At 44.3% G+C, this 18,249-nt stretch overlaps 1 protein-coding gene and 1 long non-coding RNA gene across 3 annotated transcripts in view; one reads left to right on the forward strand and one right to left on the reverse strand.

Annotated features, from left to right (window-relative positions):
• Window positions 1-5,558: 5,558 nt before the first annotated feature.
• Window positions 5,559-13,911, reverse strand: LOC146259861 (uncharacterized). Of its 2 annotated transcripts, none has more exons than XR_014729625.1 (3): window positions 13,211-13,911; window positions 6,482-6,620; window positions 5,559-5,768 (listed from the first exon to the last, which is right to left on the reverse strand). It is a non-coding gene; the product is annotated as an uncharacterized LOC146259861 (long non-coding RNA). The 2 variants fall into 2 exon arrangements; XR_014729626.1 differs by having other exon boundaries at window positions 6,482-6,649.
• Window positions 13,912-17,596: 3,685 nt separating this feature from the next.
• bahcc1b (BAH domain and coiled-coil containing 1b) overlaps window positions 17,597-18,249 on the forward strand; it is a 51,618-nt gene continuing 50,965 nt past the window's right edge. The window contains 2 exon segments of the mRNA XM_084670103.1: window positions 17,597-17,779; window positions 17,962-18,034. The gene's annotated coding sequence lies outside the window, so the exon portion shown is untranslated.

Consider the following 18,249-nt stretch of genomic DNA (forward strand, 5'->3'; position numbering starts at 1 on the left):
GCTTCTGGAGGTGGATGAGCAATAAAGGAAGGGAGGAGACCAGAGAGTTGAGGGCACAGCGGTGTATGCATGTGTGTGACATGTAATGTAGAGGAGACATGTGTGTCTGTGTGTGATTGTGTGTTGTGTAGAGGGGGAGGAATAGTAGAGGTTAAGACAAGAAAATCCTGGCCATTGTGCTCCACTGACCCCTCAAAATCTATGTGACAGAGCGGTTGATTGGCTGGAGGGTCCTGTCTGTCCACGGCTTATCCCTCAAGGTAGACCCACAGCTAGTGTGTGTGTTTTTGTGTGTGTGTGTGTGTGTGTCTACATGTCTCTCCACACCTAATCCCTTAAGGTAGGGCTGTGGTATTAGGGCAGTTTCAGTGTGCATGTGTGCATATGTGTGTGGATGGGGGGAGGGGTTCGGGGGTCTTGGTCGCAGGGGGGGGCCATATCTGTGGGCTAGCAGGGTAGTAGAACACGGGCACCACTGATCCTAACTATGTAGTAGTGGGTTTTGAGGGGCAAATTTCAGGGCAGATTTGGAGGATAACCCAGTCGGGGTGAAATTAGACACAGGCATCTGGATTTGACCCCTTTCCTCTCTGGATGACCTCAGGTCAGGGAGGGGTTACGGGGCACAAAGCAAAGCGGTGACCTCGGAGAGGTCAAGCATGCGGGCGGCTGAAAGGACGTCTTTGTGGGGCCAGGCATGCTCGCTATTTCCCATGAGCACCAGGGGCCGGAGTCTGCGCAGGAAACTGGAGGGGAGACGGAGTGTGTGTGTCGGGACCAACTGTATATGTTGGACCGGACTGTGTGTGTATGTATGTGTGTTTTGGAAGGATCATGTGTATGTATGGTATGTGTGTGAATGTTTGAAGGACCATAGAAAGAAGAATGAGAGGAGGGATGAGTGTCTATGTGTGCGTGTGTGTGTGTGTGAAAGAGAGATAGAGAACCACAGAAAAAAAGAAAGTAAGAAAGAAAGAGACAGTGTCCACCTTCAAAATCGATGTGACAGTGTATTGTCACTCTGTCCTGCTGTCTGAGTTACCCTAATGAACGGCAGTATGTTCCTGTGTGGCCTGCTGGAGGAGGAGGAGGAGGAGGAGGAGAAGCCCTCAGCTTCAGTAATCACATTTAATTACAGCGCGGCATTAGGCTGCTGCTGCCCATGAATGGGGTTTTCAGACCCGCCTCTAAAAGAGAAGAGCAAGAGAGAGAGAGAGAGCCTGGCTGTCTAACTGAACATAGCCTACCTTTGTCCGCGGGCTTCACTGCATTCTACTCCGACTTTGTCATTTGACCATCCGCAATACTCTGGGGTCCCAGGGCTAACGACCACGGGCTAATACTAGAGATAGAAGAACAGGACAAAAGCTGTTTTCTTGGCTGAATGGTCAGCATCGGCCATCGCGGGAGTAAATGGTTCTTTTACAATCAGTGGAGAGCCTGTGAAGAACGACAGGGAAGCCTCCAGTTGTACTCATCTTCTGTTCCTAAGACTGTAGCAACAATACCTGTCAATAATGTAACGATAAAAAAAAGGGTAATTATGTCCAAAAAATGTGTGTAGACAGCGTTTTCTTATGAATGCACGGACAGGATAGTGTCTGATTGTATCTTTCATAGTGTTTACTGAAATGATAGTGCTGATACGCTTACATTTGCTGGTCTGTGACTGAGGGTGTGTAAGAGAAGACAGACATTTCAGTGAGTACAGAACAAGCTGTTAACAAACTGGATAGTGGCTTAAGGTCTAGTCACCATCTGTAGAATTGTGTGTGTGTGTGTGTGTGTGCGTGCATGTGTGTGTGTGTGTGTGTGTGTGTGTGTGTGTGTGTGTGTGTGTGTGTGTGTGTGTGATTGACAGATTGTGAAAGTGTCAGTATAACATTCTTGGGATCATGATAACTCAATCCTTCACATAGAACGGTCTTGGGGTATCTCTCTCAGTCACCTATTTTAGGCCTGGATTGCACACATGCACACACACACACACACAAACACACAAACCAGGGATAGGATTTTGCACAGTTGGGGCTGAGCCCCAATTAAATATAATTTGCAGTTGAGAGCTGTGTCATGGCTGTGGGCCTGATGATCCATGAAAAAAGGCTTTGGCAAGCTACAGTGGATCCAAACTCAGTCAACATCGACACAACTGTCAAGTGAATGTTGCAATGTTTTCATAGCAGGACATCAAGGACCCTATAGATCTTTAGGTTTTCACAACAATCTAACTTCATTCTGTGTTTAGTTTTTTGAGGAAGCCTGACCTGTTCAGTCAACCTCAAAAGGTTTTCGGAAAATGTATTTAAAAACGTCTTACCTACCATCCAGAGAAGTCATATTTATAAACGACATGGTCATAATTCATGATAGTCATGCCTACAGGCCCTACCTTCCAATGTGACCGTATTATGGATAACTTCAATCTGATTTCAGTTGGCAGATTACAAAGAGAAAGGATGTGTGGCCTAATCATGTTGGTTATAGATGGACATTCCCAACCACTCAAATTCCAAAGATTGGCTGTGTGGGTGGGCAGGCTCACAGCCAGGATAAGGTCAGGCTTATAGGTAGACAGAAGTTGGTTTGTAGCTGAATTTGCTTAAATCATTTTAGGGAGGACGGGTGGAGAGATTCCGTGCTTATCAAATACCATTCAGCAGCTGTAGTCCCAAAAGCCTGGGACTGATGATGCCCCAAGCACACATACACACACACCTAATTTCACTTTGAAGGTAGGGCTCAATTAGACCCCCCCTCTGCAGAAATAAACACATTAACCAATCCAAGTCTAACACACACACACACTCACACACAGTCTGAAATACTGCCTAAACTGACCATAAATCGTCAGTGTTTTTAAAAGGCCAGACCTATAAAGAGGAGAGGTGACAGAGTAGTACTGATGGGTCAGTATGGCTCCCGTCCTCTCGACTCTCCAACACATACACACACACACACACACACACACCAACACACAGACACACACACCAACACACACACGCACACACACACACATAGCATCACAAGTACACTTATACAATTATGAGAGCACGCGATTCAAGTGTGAATATTCTCAAGCACAAACACACACATACATGCACGTGCGTGCACACCCACACCCACCCACACACACACACACACACACACACAGTCTGTATATTCCCCTCCAGGGAGAGAGTACAGTGTGAATGGTGGAGACTGTTACCTGTGTGTTTGAATGGAACAGAGTGTCTGTGTGGATTCATGCTGGGTCTCCTCTATTAAACCCTGCTATAAGGAACACTGTGTGTATGAGTGCTGACACCCCAGCCCACAATCATGATCTACAGCCTCTGTGTGTGTGAGAGAGAGAGAGGTAGAGGGAGAGAGGGAGAGAGGGAGCGTAAGCAGCATACACTGAAACATCTACCTCTTCTTCTAATATATAGCTCCAGAGGGGAAAGGGGTATGAACGCACACGTATGTGTGTGTGTGTGTGTGTGTGCGTGTATGTGCACACGTGTGTGCTAGTCAGCTTAGTTTTGGCACAGAGCGGAAGGGAATTCCTGCAGGCTTTGGCTGAGACGGTAGTGTCTCATTCTCCGTGGAGTCTTAAGTGTGGAGAGGCGGAGATCCAGAGGAGGTCACACAGTCTATCAGCCTGACTGAGCTGACCCAGTGAAGTAGCGTAAGCTCACTCAGTCGTATATCTCCTTTAATTGACGTCCCTAGAACTCCATACAGGGGTCAGGTGTAACAGCCTAGCTGTATATATCCATCTCCATCCCTCCACTTTTCCTTCCCTCCCTCTCTTCTTCCACCCCTTCACTCCTTCCCTACTCGATCCCGCCTTCCCTGCTTTGCAGAGAAGCTCCTTCTCCGGAGCCTCTCTCTTCTCTCTTTCTCTTTCTATCTCCTCCCTCTGTCTCTCTCTTTCTCTTCCTCTACTGCCCTCTGTCCTGTCACTCAGGTATGTGTCTGCGAGGATGGCCACACAGCAGCTGCTGACTGAGAAGCAGGGGATTATGGGTTGTGGGAGAAAGAAACACATTAAGCTTCCTGATAAACAGGAAATAACTCTTTAAGTCCCATAAGCAGCCTCGCACGGCCATCCAGCTTCCTCGACCAAGTCTGGCTGGTGAGAATGCAGAACTCGAAGAGAAGACACGTGTCCTGTGTGTGAAGCCTCCGGCCATCATTCACACACACACACACACACACACACACACACACACACACACATAACTTATGTAGTACCCAATAAGTACCTCTCACTGGCAAACTAGACTTCTCTTCTCTTATTTGCTTCTTCTGTTGCCCCTTTCTTTCTTTTTTCTTTTCTTTCTCTGAGGATGCACGCCTACCCTTCTCTGTTCTCTCCCTCTCTTTCTTTCACAGAGCAGGTTCTATAGTCAGGGGACAGAGGGGGGAGAGAAGGGGGAGGTGGTATGGAAAGGGGTAGCGAGGAGAGGGGAAGAAGGATGGATCAGGGGGGCAAGGGGGAGAAGGGTAGAGAAGGATGTACAGCAGAAAGAGGGAAAGGAAGAGCAAAGTGATCGCGCTGTCTGTAGTTCTAGATGAAAAGGCACGGGTGCTCTTTGTGATTCTATCTTCCGCCTCTCTTTCTGGAGCGTGGGGGACAAGGGAGCAGCTATTTATTGAAGAGCTACATAATGGTGACTTTTATTTACCACACACCAAACTCTTTCCCACTCTCTCTCCCTCTCTCTCTCTCTCTCTCTCTCTCTCTCTCTCTCTCTCACACACACACACACACACATAATTGAGACTTTAATTTACTTTCATCCATTTAGCCCCTGCCAAGGACACGCTTCCCTTTACTCAGGGCCAAAAGCAGAAAGCCTCTGAGTTATACAAAGTATAGCATCCCAGTAGTGTGTGGGTGTGTGCATGTGTCTGTGTGTGCGCGCGTGCATGTAAGAGATACAGAGAGAAGAAGAAACGGACTACACACACCACTAAGCCCCCACCCCTTCAACACAGGGGGATATCCCCATAGGGCACAGAGATATGTATACCCCCCAACATGTGGACGCATTTATATACCACCCTGACTCATTTGGCCTTCCCCAGGATACGCACACACACACACACATCCTTGATTTGAAAGGTCATAACTGTCACTGGCGTTGATCAAACTGACCCCATCAAAACCTTTTCCTAAGGCCAGGTCACTCGTGTGAGACCTGATTGGGCCCAACTACCACTACCGTATTCTACTAGCTACCCCTACGAGCCTCTACGAGTTACCTCTTCCAGCCTCTACGAGTTACCTCTTCCAGCCTCTACGAGATACCTCCACCAGCCTCTACGAGTTACCTCTTCCAGCCTCTGCGAGATACCTCCACCAGCCTCTACTATTTACTCCCTGCCAGCCTTTACTAGATACCCCTACCTGCCTCTACTGGTCACCCCTACCAGCCTCTGCTAGATATTTCTACCAGCCTCTTTTAGCTACCACTATTAACCCCTAACTGAGAAACATGAGCCTAACAATGAACTGTTGTTCAATATAAAACCTGACAAGACACCTTTATTCTTTGTAATTTGTACCATTTTATTGTAGGCCTATATTTATGTTGTACATTTTTTTTTATCACACGAATGATCCGGTCCTTGGTTGAGCCCTCTAGCCTGGAAAGTCTGATGTAGTTCACTGTTTGTCTTTATCTTCAGCACTTCTGTTTGGTCATATCTTTCCTCTGTAGTTATACCGCTGTGCTCCGTGTATGTTCTCTGTGACCGACAGCACAGTTTCTGCCCTCCTGGTGATGAAAGTAAAGTATGGGTTAGCAGACATCACCCCCTCTTCCTCCCCCCACCACCTCCACCACTCACCCCTCCAACACCCACCCCTCTCTATTGCTAAAGGAGGCACGGCTTCCAGCATTCACCAACAAATAGCTGCCACATAAAAATCATCCTTCATTTCTCTTCAAGTCACTCAGAGACTTCCACCTCTCACGCGCACATAAACACACCCCGCCAATCAACCACCCACCCACCTACGCCCAGCCCCATCCTCCATAGTAATTCTGTGTTTCACAGCATTCTAAAACCGCACACACACACACGTACACACACACACACGTACACACACAAGCACATACCTCTGACCTTGTTTGGGGTCACACAGAGGGGGACCCAAATGAGTTTCAAATGTTCGCATTATTTATTATTGGGTATCATCTCACTGTACAAATCCCTTACAGATGTTCGCCTCCTGTGCATGCCTGTGTGTGTGTGTGTGTGTGCGTGCATCTGTGTGCCTGAGCGCATCTGTGTATCTGCGTGTGCAGAATGTGTAGCCTGCGTGCACGTGTGCAGGCCTCCTGCATCTGCCCGTTTGGTTTGACTTGCATGTCTATGTCATGACGAGCCATATACTGTTCCCCACAGGTGTTAGCATTTACTGATGTGACCTTCCATAGCCATGTGTACCCTGTCCCCCATCCAAACCCTCTTCCACAGGAAATACCTGCATATGAAATGCCCTTGTAGACCGCTCTCGTGGACAGGTTTGTCCTCTCATCAACATGTGGTATGTGCTGTGGCCAGTAGGGGGTGCCCTGGGTCATCAATCCAGTTACAGGTTCCAAAAGGTGATTTCCTTCAACCTGGAGGAAGTTAGCCACAGATGGAGTTCCTGGAGCAGATTTATGTTTGGAAAGTTATTGAATGTGGAGGAGGAGGGGTGGGGGATGATCCTAGATCTGTGGTCAGACAATGGTAATGCATATCAGGACAGAGAGGTAGAAATGAAAGGGAGAGACAAAGGGAGAAGGAGAGATGTGTGTGTGTGTGTGTGTGTGTGTGTGAGATATCGTAGTCTGTAGTTTAGTCTGAGGTTAGTGATGTGTGTCCTGCCCACTGACCTCCCCCTCAAATGGTCTCTTTCCCCTTTCTCCTTGACTGTCCTCTCTGCTCTTGTCACCTCCTTTCCTCTGTCTTCACCCTCCCCTCTCTCCCACAACCTGCTTTTCGTCCTTTCTTCTCATCTCTTTTCTCTCTTTTTCTCTCTACCTCGTGCATCTCTCTGCCTGTTGCCATGGCGGCCAGGGTTTGTTTGAGACCCTGACGGGATCATCCGTTATGTCACCTGACCTCATTCTGAACTCTGAACGCACACACATGCACACACTTGGGTTTTCAGGCTCACGTCATACCAAACAGCACCACCTTTAACTCCATTGAGCATACAGAACAAGTGAGAAGACGACGATCTGAAACACGGTGGACAGTGATCTTTGTGGATGAAGTCATTTTGATATGTGTGTGTGTGCGTGTGTGTGCGTGTGTCCACTTAGTTGTACGCTTTTATCGCATTGGGGCGGGTCTCTTTTGTGGGATCTAGTTGTTAGTGCCTCCATATGATGTCATGGTGTTGTGCTGTAAGTGTGTAAGTGTGTGCTTGAGTGTGTGCATAAATGGGGGGGGGGGTGAGGGTTCCTGTACATAAACTCTCAGTATGTGAGAGTGATTCTCTTTATCCATTTCATCAATAAGCAGGGACGGGAGGCAGGGGGGAGGGGTGTTGTGTATGACACGTATGTCAGCCTGGGATGGGAAAGAGGGGTAGATCTGACCCCCATGACACCCCCACCTCTAACACCCCCCCCCACACACACACACACACACATCTGGTTTGGTCATCCTTCCCACTCTCAACTGACGTGCCCCTCCCCCCATTCACGCACACAGACCCACACACACACATTAATTCTCCTCGTACTGCTATGGTCTCCACTCTTCCAAGCTAAACGCAGCACGTGAAAATGATGAATGGACTATCCCATGCCGGAAACACACGTTAGTAGAGAGATCCCCACCCTTCCCCACTACCCTGTGCCTGTCTCTCGCTCTCAGTCTTTCCCATCTCACTCTTTCTCTTCCTTTTTTCCAAGGCCTTCTCTTTCTTTACTTCTCTCTCCTTACCCTTTATCAGCTCTTCCAACTTCTCTCCTTCCCTCTGTCTTTCCTTTCCTCTCCCCTTCCCTCTGCTGACCCCCAGTGACCTCCCTGTCTCCTTCCTTCCTTAGGGAAGCCAACACACCTGCCCCCCTCATCTGCCCTGCTCCCACACACCCCTTCCCCCCGGCCATATATGCCCCTCTGTCCTGGCAAGCTCCACCCCAGCTAGCTCGTGCCAAGGTTAGGTAGGAATCTATAGTTATTTTACCCACCTCAACCTACCCAAACCTTCACACCACCAGCCTCAGTGAAAGCGTATGTGGGTGAGAGTGTGTGTGCATAAAAACTAAGTCAACAATAGGCATCTCACAGAGGATCCTTAATAACCACCAGTACAACAGTATTTCTTTCTTTGATATATTTATTGTTCACAGCTATGGTAACATACGAGTCAATGGGAGGAATACCAGCCTTTTCACTATGAATATGGTTTTACAGTTCTTTTTTCCCCAATCTTTTTACTTTAGCAATTACATTGAATACAAGATGATCAAAACAGTTTATTCAATCAAGCAATTCATGTAGACATAATATTGTTCAAATAAAAAAAACTAAGGTTCTTTTTTTGCACTATTTGCATAATGTAATTTGGAAGAAGAAAAAAAAAGAAGAAGAAAAAAGAGCTGTGGTGTTTATTAACAATAATCTATTTTTTATAAATTGGCCAACATCTGTTGATTTTCACTTTTAAAAACGTGTATATATATATTGAAAACCATGGCCAACTAACATGAATATAAATAACTCTTACTATGTCGACCAGGCAGAAAATTCTAGGAGGCTGCAGTATCCGTGGATCGGCCTTCATGTTTCACATTCAGGTCGACGAGCTCACTAGCTAACATGAATTTACAGATAATATTTTCTCACAGTTGCAACATGTTTCGTTTCACTGTGTTAACATGCTCGTGTCTGTATAAATGAAAGGCAGGGAGAGAAAAATGTTGCATCGATTTTCCTGTTCTATCAAATGAGTGTTTTCAACACGGTGAGGTAATTGGGAAAGGCTTGTATGTGAAAATATCAGAGTGGGTCTACAGATTGGCTAATGAATAGCGCTTGTTGTTTTTATGCCCCCAATAAGGAATGGAGCTATGTGCTGAATGTCTATGAAAGGATCGAGCCAACTTATTGCTGCAACGGTTAGAAGGGTTGCTTATGCAAACAAACAGCGTTCTCTAATTCGCACGAACTTGCAACTTTGAGAGATGTGGCCAGTTAAATTGTTATAAAACAAGACACATAAGTACAGGGTATTTCTGTTGAGTGGCCTGTAGACTCAACCCTGGGGTGAAGTCCCGTCTCTGTGAGACCCTCGGTGTTAGACTGTCAGTCTATCTCTCGCCTATGTTTATAATTATTGTTTACACTGTTTACCGCTAAACCGTCTATTCCATGTTCTAATTTCACGGTCGACAGCCACGAAATTATTCGGCTCCACGTAAATGTGGTAGTCGAAGATACATTTTTATTCTCCACATTTGTCCTCGCAGATAACAATATAGCAGTATAATAGTTTGACCTTAAACACGCGCCTTGAGACAGACCAGTTATTTAAACTGGAATCTACAATAAAGACAGATACCAAAACCTAACCAACTGGACCATATTTGGTAAATGTAGGCTGAATATTTTACATAACGATTTGGCCTATTATTGCAATTTGAAAGATCCTACCGTGTGAGAACGAATGCCAATTTATCATTCATTGCTCAAAATCGCAGCGGAGACTGCATTTAATTGACGTTGTATTGTATTTCCTAGCTGGGCGCCTTCAGCCTACAGGGGTTAAGATTCGCCCGCCGCCCGTCCCAGCCCAGCGGGGAGGCGAGAGAAGCCCGATTCTAGAAACTGCCCCTCCCCGGCGTGCTCTGTGGTTTGGTCAACTACAATCAACTAGTAGCAGGAAAAGGCATTTGGCATCCAGAGGACGGCTCCTATGTATTCTTAGGAGGACAACAAGAAAAGTAGGCAATATATCATTAGAAAATGACACTCCATCTGCGACAAGGAAACGGAAATGCGGATGTGTCGCATATTAGGGTATTGGAAAAGTAGAATATCCTAAACTTACATCGTGTACGCCTTTGTGTTCCAGGGCTTGGTCTACACCATATAGGCAGTTAAAAACAGCCTTTGGTTATAAGTTTGCTCCCTTTCAGACATGCTTGACCGGTTCTGAGAAGATGGAAGCCATTCAGGGCGCCTGTGTAAGCAGGCCCGTTTCCACTGAGATCCAAACTCTGCACTACAGATCCGGCGAGTTTAAATTCCGTTTTGGTGCGCAAATCACGTTTCAGATCAATAGCTTTTTGGCTCAATACCATATAATAAGTCTGCAGTCCGTAAAGAATCCGTTATCAAATCCAAAATGGGGTTGGTAATACAAGGTCACTCTCAGTTCTCTCGTGTGATCTCTGAGAAACGGTTTCATTGTTTACTTGTAAAACATTGCGTTTGCAAAGTGAATTAATTTACAATGATTTCGAACTGTCTGCGGCTATAGCTTCGTTTCTTCTTTGCTTTTGCAAAGACAGGTAAGACAGGTAAGGACCTGTGGTACCCCCCACCACACACATACACACACACACTCTTGCCACACACACACACACAGAGAGAGAGAGAGAGAGAGAGAGAGAGAGAGAGAGAGAGAGAGAGAGAGAGAGAGAGAGAGAGAGAGAGAGAGAGAGAGAGAGAGAGAGAGAGAGAGAGAGAGAGAGAGAGCTTCATAAGACGACATATCCTCGCCTTTGTAACGCTGCTACACGTTATCTTGCGATATCAACATTCCGTTGGGGAAGCAACTGCCTATAGCATAAAACAACTATGTTAGCGAGAGCCGTTTTGATATCAGTCAAACGTGTCTATGGCATATTGTGTCTGCATGGATAGGCCTACATCTGCAGCCATGGCGTTCAGTTTCATGATGGACACATTTTAATAAGGACGCCAAAATATTATATTGTATTACATTAGACAATTTAAACCGTATATCTTTGTTAAAGTAAAAAGGTAAACTTCAGTTATAAGATCTTGAAAACATTTGGAACTAATTGAAACTTTTAGGCCATGCGATAGAAGCCTTCCACATTTGCTTCCTCTCTCCATTGATTAATCGTGCGCAATGATTATTTTGAACGCATATTTACAACATTAATCAGTTACACACAATCAAAGCATCGGAAAATATTAATTTAATCAGAACATATTTTATTAAGACTAGAAGTCGTGACATCATCGTCATACACACGTGCACACACACATACACGTAAATTACAAGCCTATTGTTATCATAGGCGAATTCAAGAAGATTGTATTGTCCAAACCATTTAACCGACGAGTGGCGATATGCCTATATACGCAACTTGTCTCTCAGATTTGTGAATAGCTACTTGGTCTCCATTTTCTCAGTGTTATGGATTTCATTACTGTGCATGACTAATGGGCCTAAACACAAATATACATCTAGATCTGAGGAGGACCTGAGAAAATGTTGATATTTTCCTCCTAATACATTTAGCATTGCGCCCTGCTTTCAGATGGCCCTGTTATTATTATTGCTATTATCGCCGTCATCATGTTCATACTCCAAAGCTCCCCCTCCCGCCGCAGTCGCTTCGAATTAACTTCAAAACAGCGTGCACGGGCTATTCGGGCCACCCTTGCCATTCTCCACAAACTTGACTTACTCGCAAAAAAAGAGCAATTTGAGCGCTTGTTCCAATGCCAGCTTGTTAAAATTCAATCAACCACAATACATAACACCAATTTGTGTGCATATTTGTCATTTATAATTAAAAAGCAACAATCAGTGGGTTTATTCTATGGAAAGGAATACCTATGGTCTACAGTTGGTGTGAGCATGGATCCAGCCAACGCAGAGAAAGCTAAAGATCTGTAAGATATAGGCCACGTACACATGATGAAACAAATGCCGTGAATTTGTATCCCATGTGTTATAGATGATACAATCTGTTAATATAGGATAGTAGAAAAAAACAAACAGATGCGACATTTTGAATATCTTTGTGGTCTATTGAATTATGTCACCTAGGTCTATGTCTCATATTAATTAGATTGTCTTTAACTATTTGCATGTGTGCTCTTAATGCCTATATATTCAGTAGCCTGTTTTGTAGATTAAACCTGAACCGTCCTTCCAATACAGATTAGGCTACTTTTTTATTTCCTGTGCCTTTTTTTATTTACAGCCTATGTACCCTATCTATAACATAAGATTAAAGAAAAATATAGCCTATAGGCCTATATCAAAGCGTAAATAGACCTATACCTGTGTTAAAGCATAAAGTCTTCGAGCATAATATAATATTAAGGATTAAAGTACATAAACTGTATTTGACTTTAATCTGTCTGAATTGTAAAAACTAAATATGTTAATTAAAATATTATCGTCAGGACATTCTCACAATTCTAATAAAGTAGCCTATGCCTAACTTAAACAAACCGTTTATCATACAAATTGGCTGTTTTGTTTCAAATATCACTTTCAGAAAACCTTATGCATGATCTTTCTGGAGAGTGATTTAAATTAAATAGGTTTACGTTAATAGGTTACTCTTTATCTAGGTATTCTTGCATACAAAGGATTTCAACATGGCGAATGTGGCGCGCCCACCCCACCCGTTTGATCGATTTTAAGGTTTTATTGGTGTGGGTTTTACGCTTTGAATGCACCAATGCTTCCCGTAGAAAAGAGTTAGGGCCTTCCAAACACTCACGAAGCTCATAAACAGACAAAATCAACCGTTGCTTAAAAAAATCTGTTTACTATTATTTTTTTCAAAAACAAACTAACTACCCCAGGGTTAGGAAGAATGAGTGAATGAATTATCATTTTTTTTAATTGAAGTAATACTCTACAAGTTTTTTTTTATTTTATTGCCTCCTATTTTTTGAAAATGTTGTTGCTGTAAATTGTAGGCTATTTAAATAGGCTATGCATATGTGGTATCTGTAGACTGAGCATATGCCACATTTTATGGATGGGCAATATGATTTTTTAACATTTCTGAAAATATGATAACATCTAATTAAGTCCTGTAATTGTAACACAATCTTTTATGTTGGAGAATGTTTTATCGTTTGCACAATTGCATGTTTACGCTAGTCTTAATATTTAATATGAGACTAATAACGCATAGGATACGATACTTTAAAACATTTTAAGATTGTGGACTACAAAAGCAAAGGAAATCTACACTCATTTAGAATTTACCTTATTTTCTTTTGTTTTTTTAATCCTTCCGGATTCCAAATGTTTCTCTATAGTGTGGAATTTTTCGTACGTCGTCACTGTGGCTAGGCTTTCCAATATGTTATCGATTTTCCTTGATTTTAGTTCAGTCTGTACAGGCCGGTTGTAACTTGAGAGGTTCAGACGGATATTGTTCAGCACAAGAATACAAATAAACCTCATATGCAAAACCAAGGGTTTGAAAATCGCGCGCTGAAGCACTCAACGGCGTGCCACTGGGGGCGTTCCATTATCTTGTGTCGCGCGCTTTCATTACGCTCCCGTGTCGTTGTAGAATTCGAATATGAAACCATCCTTGGTATTTGCCGGTAGCCTCACATGTTACCGATGAAAACACATATCACCGCCTCAACTAATAATACAAGTTGTCCGTTTCGTGCTGGAGCGAGAGAGTATGTTTTAGTCGTCCGTGTTGTCGTTCCAAAGTCCCCATCCCCCAATCCCAAAAAGAGAACACTTTCTCTGTATGACGACTTGCCCGTTTCTCCGTCTTCGAAACGAAGGATTCCTTCCATCAAACAACATTGCTTCGATCCATCCAGCTTTCCCTCTGTCCTGTAGTGTGCTTTGCTTGATTTCGTCGTTTTCGCCTCTATGTCCCACCACCGCTGCTCCCGTATCTGTGGTCGCGCCGCCCCGCACGGCAGCTGGGGCTTCCAGGGGCGAGTTGTGAGGAAGAGATCCTTCCCTCCCCTTCCCTCCCCTCCACAACCGAGCGGCGGAGAGAGTGGGGGAGGGAGGGAGGGAGAAAGAGAGAAAAGGAGGAGGGTGTAGGGGGATACCCGTGCTGATGGCTGGAGGGAGCCCCGGCGCTAGGAGCAGTCTAGCGTTCTGTAATCGTTGCTCGGAAATCCCATTTGAGGACGAAGAGGATCTACATTGAGGATCTATATTTTCATAAGGAAAGAAAGCTGCATTAATTGTATTGTAAACAGCTCACCTGGTCAAATGAATGGAAACATCAACGGTATTGAAAGTAAATTAAAACGGAACATTATAGAATTAAATAATTAAAGCCTCAAATAAAAGGTCAAATTAAGAACATATTATGTGAATAGCTAATTCGGTCATCCCTGCTCCTGAGCTGCCTAACCTTATGGTGTGGTATATATGGTTCATATTCTTCTCAATTTTGACCCTGCATATATGTGTTTCTATGTGGCTGCTTGTGTGCTTATAGGTGGAGTGGACACACACACACACTAAGTGAAGTAGGCTACTTCATCCATAGAAAACCAATTTATTCAGTGCAGTCCTGCAGGAGCGGGGGTAGGTGGTGGTATTCCAGATAAATCACTCTCGGGTTGCCCAACAGTCAGTCCTCACCTATGTAAACGCACCCCTGAGGGCAACACATTTATCTGCTAGAGGACTGTTCTATGCACACACACACACACACACACACACACTCTATTCCCTCCCACCATTCATACACACACACCCCTCCCCCCACAGCCCCCTGCCTCAATGTGGAGATGGATGGCCCATGTCCCCTTTGTCTGGATGCAAATAGACTTTAACCCCATATTAATGGTTAACTCTGGAAAGGGTTAATACTGGGCCCGTGCAAGTGATGTGCTCACCTGTAAATGGACAGACAGAAGGTCTGGCAGGAATTTAAATATTTGGCCTTGTTCAGTTTGCAAAGGGGAGAAAAATAACTCTTGGTATTTTTGCAACTTCATCTATCTTGTATCTCGAATGAAGGCTGATAGATGGTAAATACAGAAGAAGAAATAGGTGTGTGGTAAAGGAGTAGGCCTACAGGACAAGTAGGACCTAGGACCTGCCTTGGGAGAGACCAGATGGGGGAGGGGGCAGGAGTGCCTCTGAGTCTAGTGGGGGTAAATACTACCCTTCGCTATTAGCGGGGGCCAGGCAGAACTATACCAAGAACATTACCATGGGCACTAAAATTTTATCAGCAGCTAACTCAGTCAGGTTGTCCAGGGGTGGAGAGAGAGAAAGAGAGAGAGAGAGAGAGAGAGAGGGGGGGGGGGAGAGACAGGGAAGGAAAGAGAATCTGCTCATATTAAAAACTATCTCACAGCTCTGTCAGTCCTGTATAAATCGTAGAGATCCATAATCCCAATATATGAAATATCCCCCTTCTGTTCCCTGTCAGGAGCACAAATGCACACACACGCCTACACGCTCCCTACATGGGATGAATAAAAATAATCTAAGGAAAGCGCCACTTGTTGCAGGGTACTGTTGGGTAGATGAAGAGGATGAAGAAGGAGAAGGGAAGGGATAGTTTTAATGAAGCAGCTGTACGTAACTCCTGTCACATAAATATGTCTGGGTAGAAAAATGTCCAGAAGGATGGTCAGGGCCACAAGCAGGTGAAGAGGCATCAAGGAATTTAAGTTATGACAGAGAGTGGATAATGGGTGGAGGTGAAGTGGCAGAGGAGTAAAACTCAAAAATGGTGGAACTGACCTCCAGGTCCTAAAATTCTTATTGACTCCTCCTTCAAAAGGTATTTTGAATGATGGGGTTCTTAATAACTGTGTAACTCTGACGGTACTAAATTATGGCTCCAGTGTTCAAGAATGTTGTTTGTCATTCTAAATGAAGATGTGGATGGTGTTCTGGAATTGCCCTAGTTGTCTGTCACTATCTAACTAGATTGTGCTATATGCCACTGTCCCAGGGTGAAACTTAAAGAGTACTTAAAATGAAAAATAAGGGATGTCATGAGAGAAAAAATCTAAATAATAAAAGTGAAAAGTAAGTTATTTCTTGGAGGAGCTAATTGCATCAGTGTTGACCTCTGACCTCCCAGCTCATCCTGAGATGCAGGTATTGATGGATGGAGGGTTGTCATTAAGGGGTGGAAGGAGTTAAGTTGTGTAGCACGTCAGGCCTGTGAGTCTGATCATCTTTATAAACCCTGGCGAGACTGTTGAATCTGACCCCCATTCTGCAGAGATCACATGACTGTGTGGGGCTTTACATAAGTGGGGGCCTACTGTCAAGGCGGCCATCTTGAGGTCCAGTGGCACCTTGAAGTGTTTTACATTTACCAGAGAGGAGTCCAATGCTAATAAGAAACAGAAACAGGTTTAATGTCTAATGTTAAGAGTCTTAACCTATCACAGCTGTGAATCCCAAACACAGCAGACAGGCAGGCAGGCAACAGAGAAGCAAGCTATCAGTGTCAGACTGGCTGGAGTCTCACCTCCTGAGATATTGGCAGGTTTGCTTTATGTTATTAGTTTGACACATTTTTTAAAGTTTGTTTTTATACTGTAATACTATTGTTGCTGTGCATAGAACAATGGTATGTGTAATGGTAACCTGTTGTGAGGTCAGGTTCTATCCACTGGGTTTTAGATGAGCTTTAGCCTACATAGAAGTTCAAATTTGATATTAATATCCTATCTCTGTCCCAGTTTATCTCTACATCTATCATTTTCACTCACATATATGGAAAGACAGAGAGCCTCCTCTCATTCAGTGTTGTATGGGTTAACCTCGTGACGTCATAGCTCCTGAGGCGGTGACCTATTGAAGGGGCAGCTGGAGGCTGGAAAGGGGGAGCAGGAGAAAACGGCCGGCTTTAAGGGCTGAAGTTGTTGAACGAGATCTTAAAACAATCGTATTTAAACGTTTGGACTCATACGGGATTGCTTATACGCAACGATCACTTTTCAGTAAACGGTTAAGCGTATACAGTGTGTTCGTGTCTTTTTTGTTTTTGTTTCCAGACGTTTCTTTGCTTGGTGAAGCATGGTTCTCTCTACATAGAATTGTTGCGACCCAACAAGCCTTTCATTGCGCACAACGTATGCCCTCGTTTAGTAACAGACTCGTCCGGACCGTTTAAACTTGATCAAAGGTTTGCAGCAGACGAATATAAACGCCATGGACTTTTACGCGTGTGATAAACAGTTAGAGGGTCCTGATAACTGAGATCGTGTGTGTGAACGAGAGGCTTCGGGTCATCTTTGCATGGGCACAACAATGTCCTCTGAATCTCGTGAAATGCATGTGGTAGGTTGCAGGGCGAGATGAGTGTTGTTCAGCTGCCAGTAGTTTGATAAATGCTGGGTGCTGCTGCGACGGGATTCCGTGTTAACTTGCCAATTTTTTTTTACAAGATGTAGACAGTTCACTTAGGCTACCTCTCTTTTTCTTCACCCATTTACCTTTATGTATATGGTGCATGCATATAATCAGATAAGCTAACAAAACAAGTATGTCCAACAAGGGACAGGTTGGTTATATGGGTGTGTTGGTTAGTGACGGTGGGCATTCACGTGCATGGTTAATGTGTCCATTTCCCCTCCCCATGAAAAAGCAAGAAAACCTAGAGTTGGACTAGGAGAGGGAGAGAGCGAATTGCGTTTCTTTCGTCTCTCCATCAATTTTCAGTTTAATGTCAGCGTGTGAGCTCCATTGTGGGAGAGAGGGGACGCGTCATCCAGCCATAAATTTGCGATTATACAGCCTCGAGGAGACTATCCGGACGGATTCCGTCTCGCGCGCACACAGGCGCAGGGTACTATGTTTTTAGAACGCGACGTAAGGCTCGAGCAGATTGCTACTTATTAGTAGGCTACTTGCTCTGGAATAGGCAATAGCCAAAGAGGACTGCTATCGAAGTTTATGCATATTCATGAAGTTACATTTGTAATAGTGCGGGAATTTTACAGTAAATTTCACGTTTTTACAAGTTAAACTGAGGGGTTTTCCTATATTTTCAGGTTTCTTTCATGGTCAGTATAAATCAATAGCGATCCCGTCAGTTTTGTACCGGACGGACTGTCGTTTTTATAGGTAGGTGCTTTCCACCAACTCTTGATTTATCTATTTTACACTGGATTACTGAATAAAATCGAAGTGCAGTGTTTGTATGAAAATAGATTTGATTATATCTGACAATCGGTTTAACATTCGAGTTGTTTTCAGATGGGCTATAACGTATAGGCGTACAGTCTACGCATTTTTAAAGAACGTTTATTTCATTTTATGTAATGCTATATGGGTTTATT

This window comes from Hypomesus nipponensis, chromosome 13, assembly GCF_054491055.1.
Source record: "Hypomesus nipponensis isolate SF chromosome 13, ASM5449105v1, whole genome shotgun sequence".
NCBI classification, from domain to species: Eukaryota; Metazoa; Chordata; class Actinopteri; order Osmeriformes; family Osmeridae; genus Hypomesus; species Hypomesus nipponensis.